This window comes from Syngnathus leptorhynchus, chromosome 2 (assembly GCF_054491065.1).
Source record: "Syngnathus leptorhynchus isolate UIUO chromosome 2, UIUO_Slep, whole genome shotgun sequence".
In the NCBI taxonomy this organism is placed as follows: Eukaryota; Metazoa; Chordata; class Actinopteri; order Syngnathiformes; family Syngnathidae; genus Syngnathus; species Syngnathus leptorhynchus.
The window spans coordinates 6,241,510-6,252,583 of NC_141196.1; the positions used below are offsets into that span (position 1 = coordinate 6,241,510).

Sequence of the window (11,074 nt, forward strand, 5' to 3'; positions counted from 1 at the left end):
CAACTAAAATGCCCTTTGCCCACTTTGCTTGACCATTTGATGTCTAAATGGAGCACCCGCTTCTCAGAAATAACACCAGTACCTCCTGAATAAAAAAACGCATTAGAGGAGTCCAATATGCTGCCTTAGTCCGAAGACCTTTTGTACAACTTTGCTTCCTGTCTGTTCACTGTTTACTATCTCCTCTCGCGCCTCTTTATCTCTATTAGAGACGTTGTTGAATAATAAACGTGCTTGTTGGCACGTAAAAGAGTCTCGTGGGGAGGCTTCTGTTGGTACCCGGCTTTTTCTTCTCAGCAACGTTAACGCCGACAGAATGAAGCATCAAGACAAATGATGGGGTCACTCCAAATGGTTGAGCTACACTCCGAATGAGTAAATAAGATGAATAGGATGATTTAAAAAAAAAAAAAAAAAAAAAAAAGGATTCATAAGATGCCTTGCAGATGCTTACTGGTGAGCTGATCATTTGAATCGTGTGTTGGCACAAAGTTACATAAAACTAGGAGCTCACCAGGACCTGACCTGGACAACCCTGATATACGTGTTTCGTTAAACATCATTCATAGGGTAAACATTTTTTAAACAACTATTTTTATTACTGGTAGTCTTCAATTAATCTAATATGTATTTTGTAATGTTGATATTCTTGCCTGTAGCAAAGATCATTTATAATTTGATCACACTGTTAACTATTCTTTGTAACTGTCCTGCCTGAAGCAGGGGAATGTCCAAAAACGGGCAGGGCTCTCTAGGACCAGACCTGATCTACAATAAAGATGACTTGCAGTCTTGAATGAACCCAACAAATGTGTTTTTCCTGCTTTAATATCCACGGACTCTGTGCTTGAAGATCACGATTGCCACTCGTGAAGTGGTTGTGCCTCAGTCATAGAAAAAACGATGAGCATAAACACGATGATAAATGGACCATTACAGACCGTTTGTTATGCATTACAGTACACTCGGAATCTTTTCTTGATGAATGAAGGAGGAAGATTGAACAGGAGAAACTGGCATGTTTAAGAGGAAAAAGTATGACAAGAAACAGACGACACAGTCTGGCAGCTCCCGTAATTAAACGTTATACTCGAATGGCGTTGTGCCGAATGGACACTTTTTTTTTTTTAACCACAGACGACTTCCGTCATTTATTTTCATCTGTCTCCCTTTTTATGTTCGCAAGATGATTTTTTTTTTCACTAGGATTGGCATGCAACCAGTTCAGGGGATACCTAATGCTTATCTGCTATTTAGAACAAGCTCCGGATCCTGTTGAAGATAATGTAAACCATCGAAAAGCTCGGACCAGGTTGTTGTCACTTGTACTCAAAAGCCGTTACTTGCCGGCAATTCCTCCAACACGATGTTTTCTCCAAATATACATTAGAAAACAATTCAAATCTCATAGTCCGTTTGAGTATAAAGACAGGCTTGTTATAATTTTATTTGCGTAAACAATCTGACAGCGCATATCCGTTGTGTCATGTCATCCATTCCCAGCTACATTTGTCTCTGATTTGATATTATTTTCATTCGTCCATGTCACGCCTGCCCATGCGGAGAAAATGTTTCTCTCACACGTTATCACTTTGTCTTCATACATTTGTTTATGGATTATTTCCTCTGCCTATGTATTATTATCTGACATTGCTGTACTTCATCCTCCTCCTCGGAGCGTTGCATAAGGAACATCGGGGACGACGCCATTTTGCTCTGCTCTGCGGGGGCCGGAGGACATCTATTCAAAATGTGCTCATAAATAAAGGAATGGTGGAAGAAGGACGCTTGATGCGCTGCTGCAGATGGGAGCATGGAGGGCCTCATCCTGCAGAGGGCGGCCCACCCGCTGACAGCTCGCTGGGCTAACATCAGCGACACCGTCGGCCTCATGGAACACTCCAACGACGCCTGTGTAATGTTGTGTGGCTGGAAAAAGGCTTGGGAAACATCATAGTTCTTGTCCTCAGGATATGCATTGTTATTAACATGGAAGATGGTTTAAAATCTTGTTTTGAGGAATGTTTAGCTTTCAGCTAAATTTGTTTTTGATAAGCTAAGAGACAATAACCAATTTAACAATTCAAAGGACATGTTTGTCAACAATGACAATATCTTCAGTAAACCTAACAATGGACAAATGAGTCTTTTAAGAACTTAACGTACAAGTTTTGGGTTTTTAGTCTTCTTGTGTCTTTGTTCCAGGGCAATACAAGAATCGTCATAAACTAAACCTTTGTTGTCATCAATTAACCTAACCTGAAAGTCACAACAATAGACGGAATTAATCGTGAATGTCATGTGTTAGTGTAGACAATTTGGAGTCTTCAAAAAACCAATTACGGAAAAAAATGTTTGTCAACATCGAAGACGGCAGACTGAATCGAATATAGTCTGAGTCGCCATTGAAGTAAGTTTGGAATCCTGAGTGACGCTAACAATTGTTATCCTTCTTTTATGGAATGGAGTTGATGAGCAAGCACAACATGCGGACACGTCGAGGCGTCTTCCTGGTTAATGAGGTTTGCTTCCTGGATGTCGTCGCCGTGTTGTTGTGCCTCCAGCTTCCCAAGACGTCAACTGTTTAGCGCGGCTAATGATTGGCAGGATGAACGGATTACCGCGCTTTAATGAGCTGCGCCTGGAGACGGCTTCCAACATGCCTCGCCATCACTTCCCCTCCATGATGTTAAACATTCACACCTTCCTTCTTTTCCTTCATTAAGGTCTCCGATGTCCATTGGCAACCTGCTTGCCTGTCAGCCAGCCCGCTCGCTTATGCTGATGATGCAACTCATCCATAATACTAATTGGACGGAACAGCGGCAGAACCTCAAAGTGATCAAAAAAATCAAAGTTTTCAAAATCAAATATATGTTAGCTTACTTCAAGACTAAGTGTATTTGAGAATTATAAAAACCTATATGATGGGATAAAGAATATGCTAAATAATCTAAAAACAAGTACGCAAAGGTAAATTATTTTACAGATTGGCTCAGGTTTTACTAAAGACATTTTTCTTTCCGTATAAACACCTAGATAAAGTTCATTAAATTGTTTTTAAATAAGGTAATTTGAGTTCATTGAAAATTGATAAATTGCAAAAAATTCCAGATATGAACTAATACATAACTGAATTTCAAATGTTGATGTTTTCCAAAAAATGTGGTTATACAGATTAGATTGTTTTTGATATTTACAAAAATGTACATCAGGTTCTTTAAAGGACAAATTATTTTGACGCTGACTAAAATTTAAGTAAATTTCAATCACAACTAACTGACTTTGGTTTATTAAGGTTAAATTGTATTTAATTATTCATTCATCATCCGAACCACTTATCCTCTCAAGGGTCACAGGAGTCTGAAATATTAACAGACAAAATTTACCATATTAAAATTCAATTAATGAATTACAATAAAAATTAAAATAAGGCTAACTTAATTTTGATGTTAAATATCTTTTGAGTTTTACCTGGGCTGTACTCAAGTAATTATTTTGAAAATCAAATAATCTGACAGTTATTTCTCAATAAAATGGATAAGAAATTATCAACTTGAATTATATTTATTACTTTGAACAAAACAAAGTTAATACGATTTAGTTGTTAGTTTGGTTTGTAACACATGAGAAAAGCATAAAAAAAAGGTTGATTGTTGATTTTCAAAGTAAAAGCAAATATTTTCAAATGTCTTTTTTTGGTTTCAGCACAATTTGATGAAACACAACAGAAAATGACTTTTGTCGAGAGGTGACAATTCTGAGGATTTTAACCAATTTTCATGAATAAAGTGTCAATAATAATGAAAATAGTTGTCAGTGCACTGTAATGTTTGCAAATGGTAAAGAACCTATTAAGACTAATATGTCTTGAATGTTGACTTGGAAGAGCTGATCTCATCTCCCAGCATGCACTCCTCTGCAACGCCTGCCCTGAGGGGCCCGACACAAGCATTCAGCGCAAGTCAGGTTGACGCTCGATTCCTTTTTTTTTTTTTTTTTCTCTCCCATCTTTATTTCTTTGGCTTCTATGATGAGCGACTGTGTTCAGGTGCCAGCTTCTCTGCTGTTTTTTCTCCGCCAGGTAAATGTATCAAAGTGCTCGTGACGGCACCAAAGGAAGCGAGAGAAAACAGCTGAATGTTGAAAGTTTCAAAGTCATGGGTTTCGGGTTTTAAGGATTCTAGCTAAAGTTTACAATCTGTATTGGGCTTTCGAGCCAGGGTTTGTATGCTGGAGTGAGTTCTTAAAAGCGACAGGTTTAGGATTTAAATACAGATTTGAAGCTTTGTCAACTTGTCATCTCTTTTTTGCGCCTAGCAAACATGCTAACACGTTTGTGACGGCACCAAAGAAGAGATGGCGGAAAACATGTCAGGAGCTGAATAGCCACTTTGTTTGGGAAAACAAGCACCTGCTGGTTGCTGGGAAGTTCTTTTCTTGTTTTATTTATTTAAATGATTTATTTTTTCTTTTCAACAGACAAGGATGAAAAGCCACGTTTCCCGCCTTTGACGCTATGACGAGCTGACACCTGAGGAATTTCAGCCTGACACTCACAACGACCACAGTTTGAACGGCGTCTCGATGTATCCAAATGTGTCATTGCCGTCTCCCGTCAAGAAGCGCTCAAAACCTGGCGGGAGACAAGCTAGCACACTCGTGTTTGACGTACAAGACAAACATTTTGTCAGCTCAGACATACGTCAAACGTTTGCTTGCCAAATGTTGCACTCTCGTCCTCAGTCAGTGGTGACAAAAGTATCTCGTTTTAATGCTTACAGTTACTACAGTTGGTTCATGTACTTTGAATCCGATAACTGTTGCACAAGTTTCAAATGATGTTTTCAAGATATTAATATAGGCTATCAAGCCTGGAATGGAATTTTAAATTTCAATTCAAGTTCAAATTTCAATTCCATTTCAAGTTAGGGGTAGGCTTTCAAATCAAAGTATCAAACCACAGTTAGGATTTCAAATTAAGAATTCAAACCAGGTTTATATTTTTCAAATTAGGGTTTCTGGTCCTGGTTAGGATTTCAAAGCTGGGCTAGGGACGTTTATTTAAGCTGCTTGTCACAACGGAAATATCATCTCTCCACCCTACAATCCAAAATGGTACGACCCAGTAGTACATAAACCAGGAAGTGTCCAACTCACTTAGCCTTTCAACATCATCAAAGATACTTTCATGCACCGACCCACACTGTGAGTGGACTTTATGCTTATATTTATATTCTTTACATATAAATAGGAATCAAAAACCACAAACTCATACATTCCACACATGATGTGTGTGTTAATACTATGTTTATCTGCTTAATGCTGTAGCTTCCATACAATTGCATCACTCCATGAAAGTGACATTTCATATTTATGATTTTAACCCGTAGAGCCATCCTACCATTAATCATCAAACTTGTACACTTTGTCATTTTAGGCTTCACGTCCATGTGCCTTCAATGGCAGCAGCACGCTCACATCGATTGGAAATGTATTTTTGAAAAACTACAGTGAGTGGCAACTGAGCTGCAAAGACGATGGATGATATCGCTCCTCCCGGTAATTAAACCATATCGTTACTGGATAAAAAAAAAACCTTGATGCACTGAGGCGGGGATGCATGGCCACTCTAATGGCGTTAGTCAAAGATGGACGCCAAAATCGCAATCTAAATGGATTGTTGCCACAAACAACAAATTGAGCCCTTGAAAGTATCTCAAATAATCCTAAAAGGCATCATCTTGACATTGTTGATTAAAGATGTTCTTGGCAGACACAATGACACATCCTCCAAGGACCAACATGGAGCTTTTCCACAAGAAAGGATCCCACTTTATTAAGCTGTCCGCTTCCTAACTTCATTAAAGAGGACGTTTGCAGTGTTGTCACAAGATTTCACCATAGCCTCTCTTTGCTAATCGCGTACCATCGTTACTCAGGAGAAGTGACAGTAAAACAGGCCAAAATCCAGATGATCTATTGCTGTTTGCTTAGACTAACCAACAGGAGGCGCCATCATATGGAAGGTAAGTTTGATGCTATCAACGATTTGGGGTGAAAACTCCAGCTTGTTATATGAAGTTGTCTGATTGTATCTTAATGATGGAATGTCCAGTCAAGTGGTAACATTTCATGGCCATGAGTTTATATTTCATGCGGACGTGTTTCGTTTGTCATGGCCAAAACCTGAATTTCTAATTTCGTACACAATCGTGCATTGTGGTCACAAGTTGATCTTTTTCTCATGTCATGTCGAGTGTCTGACTGCGTGACCAAAAGATCCTCCCAAAGATCAATATTTGCACATTTGAGCTTGAACGTCATGTACACAAAAGCTACGCTAGGCTAACAGCTGGCTGTATTTGAAAAAAAAAAAAAGACGCAGGCAGGCAGGCAAGCAGATAAGGCCTTCTGGATTTAAGTGATGCCGCAGAGCGAATCAAACACACCTAGCGAGCTGGCTTGAAAGCCTGGTTCTACTTTAGATCCTTCACAGGGGAACGCCTGGAGCGTGACGAAGCTCGCGCAACGAAGGGCCGCTAAAAGCCTCTCGGACCCCTGCTCAGGTGGGGTTTTTTTTTGGTCCGTCCGCTAATGTCCGCCGGCGTCCATTCTGCCTATAAAGTATTTTTACAGCCTTTTATGCCTGTGCTCGCAATCTGACCTGACGCACGAGCACATCATAACTGTTGATGGCCGTGTCCATCACATCTCTGTGTAAACACGTGATTCCGTACTCCTACACACTTTCTGCTTCACACTATATATCGGACAGACCAGTGGATTATAGGGATGGGAATTTTCACCATCAAAGCGAGACGATATACATCTCGATACACTGCCAATGATTCGATGCATTCACGATTCATGGAATTGCCAATGATAAGATTCGATTCTCCCATCTCCTGCGATGACGGTGCGATGCAGTACAATTTAATTTCAAAACAATGCGATCCAGTACGATACGATACGATGCAACTGCATCTTACAGTTCGTATCAATTTTCCGATGCATATCGGTGAATCTTCCCAACCCTAGTGGATTACCTTTTGGAAAACAAGGCAAGTCAGATTTTTCTAAAAGGTATTCGGCCTTCCTTTTCGTGACATGCGCACACTCGCGGCGGATAACAAGAAATGGAAAAAATTAAGTTAGCATATTTGCTTGTTCCATTTTCAGTATGTGATTTGACTCGCTTGTGAAGATCATGTAATATTATAATGTAATTATTTGAACAACTCCTTTATGGAACGTCTTTCATCTTTTTATGAAGGAGACCAGTGTGTCTTTGATGGGAGGGGTTGAGCTTTTGGATGAGCTGCTCTTGTATCATTTTGCAAAAAAACACCTGCCGGACATTTTTTTTTTGTTGCGTTTTACTTTAATTTTCCCAGAGTGAGTGAGGCTGTTATTTGGCTGCACGGATGGAGGTGCGCGGCGGACACCTGTCATCCAGATTAATTACACCCCAGGCAAAACATCACAGCGCACCAGAGCAGGTGCTTCCTGCTAATGTGAAGATTTTTTTTTTTTTACAATGATGATTTCTTTCATACTGCAGCTTTGTCTTTTTGTATGTACAATATGTACTTTTTGTGCCAGAGAACTTTATGTGTAAAATACTTTCAAAACACCGGGTAAAAGAAAAAAAAAGATCTACAGTCAGGCAATTATGGATGGATGGATGGATGGATGGATGGATGGATGGATGGATGGATGGATGGATGGATGGATGGATGGATGGATGGATGGATGGATGGATGGATGGATGGATGGATGGATGGATGGATGGAATGAGACAGACAGAGATAGGAAGGAGGGAGGGAGGGAGAGAGAGATAGCACAGAGCACGACGTCAATCTCGTATAATGGAGACATTCTACGAAAAATTGACGTCACGTTATTGCAGAGCATAAAAAAATACTGCATGTTGTAAATTCAAAATTATCTCAACAAATACATATGGTAAGAAACCACAAGCAAAAATAAATTATGCTGTTTGTTTTTTTTCCTCTTTTGTTTTCTGCTACTTTAACATGGAAACGTTGAACTGCTCATGGGGAGTCAACATTTTCGACTCCATATTTACAAGAATGAATTTACAAGATACATAAAGGTTGAGAGCTGTCCTCCACACAATATCGTGTATCATTCCATTTTGTTTACCTGTTGTTCTCCTCTCTGAAACACTGCCGGAAAATGAGAGGAGCATTTTGTACAGAAAATTGGTGGTTTTTTTTGGTTTTTTTGCGCTTTATTTTCTGCTCCAAACAATCAGCAGCAAAGTGCTTTGGACAGATGCAAATCACCTCATTAACTCCACAACCTAAATCCATTCGGCGGCGAGCGAGCGTGAGGAGACGGGAAGAGACAGCGAGGCTGGAAAACAGCAAGAAAAAAAGCAAAAATTCCAGTTCCGATGAAAACATCTGCCGGATTGGTCCATCTGTGCCAACGAGGGAGGGAGCGAGTCGGCGGGCCAAGACAAAAGACAGCAGACAGAGGCGGACGACGCCATTGTGCCCACGTATGCCACTGACACAAATTGTTTGGAGTGGGTGAAATTCAAGATAACGAAGACGGGGGCCGGAGCAAAAATGTTTGTGGTAATTCTGCTGTTATATTGTGGGTCAAAATGACCCTGTTTCAATATGTACCCCTTCTCTAATGTTATTAGTTATCAAGATTTATTTTGAACACTCATTATGCTGTCTTCTTAGATGGTGGGTCAAATTGACCCATTTCGAACTTTACACCTCCCACACTCCTTTTAGCCTCGTCTTATGTTGTAGGTCGAACTGCTAAAGATTTAATCCGCCTGCTTTAATGTGAGTCAGTTTGAGAGGTTGTATGCATTTAGTCTTCATGTGGGGTCATGTGGGTCAATTTGACCCATTTAAAAATATCTTTAACCTTCTTCTTCTCATGTAGTTTATAGTGACCAATTCATTTAAAATCGACAGATTTTTAACCATTTGACCTGTTTTTAACGTTCACCTTATCGCTGTCATGACGAGTCAAAAGTACCAGTTTTTAGCATTTGTATTATGCTGACCCATCTTTTATGTTCAATGTCCTTAACCTGGCTAAATTTGTAATGCTGCTTATATACTGTGGGTCATATAGATTGTTGCATTCAAACATTGTGTAAATGTGATTCTATTTTAATATTTAACATTTGTCTCACCTACTATCAGTGTGCCGGTTTGTTGCAACAGACATGGAGGAGATGTTGGCATTGTACCCACGTACACAGGTGCCACAAATTGTTTTTGAGGGGGAAAAAAATTGCAAAATAGCCGGGGTGGACCAAAATCCCAGAGATAACGCTAAATCCTGTAGGAAACAATTAAAGGTACCATTGTCTCTCACGGCCATCTTTTTAGTCACACGCTCGCTTTTTGTGCCGTCTATTTCCTGATTCCGCTTTAAGAGGATTTAGCGTTTGATACACCGCCGGTGTCGCTGATGCCCGGAGTGCCGCTGGAGTGACGAAGCGAGAGTCCCGGGGTCAGCAGAGGACAAGATGTCTGCTGCGTTATCACCACACGGTGTTGAGAGGATTATTATTATTATCGTCAGGATTATCAACAGGATTATCCCGCCGCTAAAGTAGAGATTAACGCATCCGTCCACCAACAAACAGACAAAAGATTTACGCCGATGCATCACCAGTGTGAGGATATTGATACTGTCATCCAGTCCTTCTGACGGGTCAAAACGACCCGTTTTAAATGCTGCGTTATACTTTGTGAAAACTCACCTGTTTGTAACATTTTATGGTCCTGTAATACTTTGGGTCAAAACAAACCAGTTATGGGTCAAACTGAATCGTTTGAAACATTTAGGACTGTAATGTTTACGTTATAGTCGGGATAACACAAACCCATTTTTAACATTTAACTCTGGTAACATGAAACTGGTATGCTGTGGGTCAGTTTGACCCGCGTTTAAAATGGAACCCTCATGTTAAATTGAGTCACACTGACCGACTTTTGTACGTTTTATGTATTTCCCTACTCTCATATTTCCAGTCAAATGGACCCATTTTTAGACTTGATCCCCATGTTCAATTTCAATTTGTGATGTCATTTTTCCTGGGTGAATTTGACCGCTTGGCCAAAAGTTTTCAACCCAACATGAAATCACAATTAACATTGTCAATATCTTATTATTATAAGCCTGTCAGGGTTTCTCGGCTTCCTTACGCACAACCATTTTCTTTGAATTATTGTCTTTCTTCATGTAACGTTTGTGTTATTTTTTTATGTGTTAAATAATAAAATCAAAAATTGGTCAAATATAGATCTAGAAATATAAATAACACTTATGAAGCCACTACACTCACTCACTACACAACTTTCAAATGGGTCACTACGACCCACATCATAACAGGGGATTAAATTGCTTGATTAATATGCACTCTATGTTCCCGTGAGAGTGGCACCTCCTCTCACCTTTGTGTAACACTTCATCTTTGCTGTTTAATAGCGCTAATCTGCGAGAACGCAATGTGCCTCCATAGAATACATTTATTACCCTGAGTGATTGATAGGACAGCTTTCCATGATTTTAATTAATACGGCAGGAGGTGAACGGGCGCCTTGCTCGGACAAAGATTTATGCCACCGGTGAAGTGGTGGTGTCCGTTTTGGCAAAGCATATAATCTGTCAGCTCTTTAAAATGCAATTATGGATGATCAGACTAATAGCAGAATACAATCTCGAGCAGAGAAGACGACGCAGATGAAGCAGCGGCTAATCACGACCAGAGTGCACTCAGCAAAAGTTGCCATATAAGTGTAATTAGGGAGTGTTTGCATGGCTGCTAAATAATTAAACAAGTTATGTATTGAATAAATATGAAAAATAATCTACATAGAAACAATTGAACATCATCGTTAGGAGGAATTCAAAGGATCCATGGGAATGGCCAAATGAATCCTAGAATTGCTACTTCAAACCAGAAAGGCAAACTTCCTGATTTTATTGGGCATGGGTTCTTGAGACTTTTATGTGGATCCATTCATGAAAGACATTTCTGTCAATTATTTACATCGTGAAACTGGTT

General features: G+C 39.7%; 1 long non-coding RNA gene across 2 annotated transcripts; it reads left to right on the forward strand.

Moving 5' to 3' along the window:
- Positions 1-5,171: 5,171 nt before the first annotated feature.
- LOC147060448 (uncharacterized) lies at positions 5,172-10,061 on the forward strand. Of its 2 annotated transcripts, none has more exons than XR_015065476.1 (3): positions 5,172-5,208; positions 5,441-6,029; positions 8,282-10,061. It is a non-coding gene; the product is annotated as an uncharacterized LOC147060448 (long non-coding RNA). The 2 variants fall into 2 exon arrangements; XR_015065475.1 differs by lacking the exon at positions 8,282-10,061 and adding an exon at positions 7,398-7,680.
- Positions 10,062-11,074: the final 1,013 nt, after the last annotated feature.